At 45.4% G+C, this 544-nt stretch overlaps 1 pseudogene; it reads right to left on the minus strand.

The window, feature by feature from the left end:
- LOC116687044 (vomeronasal type-2 receptor 1-like) overlaps nucleotides 1–544 on the minus strand; it is a 75576-nt pseudogene that overhangs the window by 65633 nt on the left and 9399 nt on the right.

Raw genomic sequence — 544 nt, forward strand, 5'->3', positions numbered from 1 at the left:
TGCCTGGCATAACTGAATGGGCATAGAAACAGTTATGATGACAAGACTGAACGACAGAAGTAGCTGCATTGGTGTGCAGATGAATGTCTAGTGGGTGAGTCAGTTTTTTTGACTTATAGCTTGCTGCACTTATGCCCATACTGGACGGCATTTGGATTAAGGAAAGCGTGATCTCGGGGACGGAGGTGCTGTACAAGTTTTCTGCTTGTTGCTGGGAGTGCTTGGTGTGGGCTAGCTGAAATACCTTTACAATCTGGTTTCTGCCGAATAGATCATATTCCGAAGGAGACCATGAAGTCTGTTTTTAAGATTAGTAGTACTAGCTGTACGCTTTTGCGAGCGGTGCAATGCCGGAAAGGTTAAGATGTGGCCCTGCTCTCCAAATTCTGCTAGTACCTTTGATTATGATCAACATTTTAATGTTAAACTATTGCTTTTGGGCTGCTTACCTGTGTGCCACCATCCACCCAGGTGAGGTTCCTGTTGATTTGAAACTTCTGGCCCACCGGCAGTGATGCATCGTATTGCCCTACTGTCACCAATT

Source organism: Etheostoma spectabile, chromosome 3 (genome assembly GCF_008692095.1).
Source record: "Etheostoma spectabile isolate EspeVRDwgs_2016 chromosome 3, UIUC_Espe_1.0, whole genome shotgun sequence".
In the NCBI taxonomy this organism is placed as follows: Eukaryota; Metazoa; Chordata; class Actinopteri; order Perciformes; family Percidae; genus Etheostoma; species Etheostoma spectabile.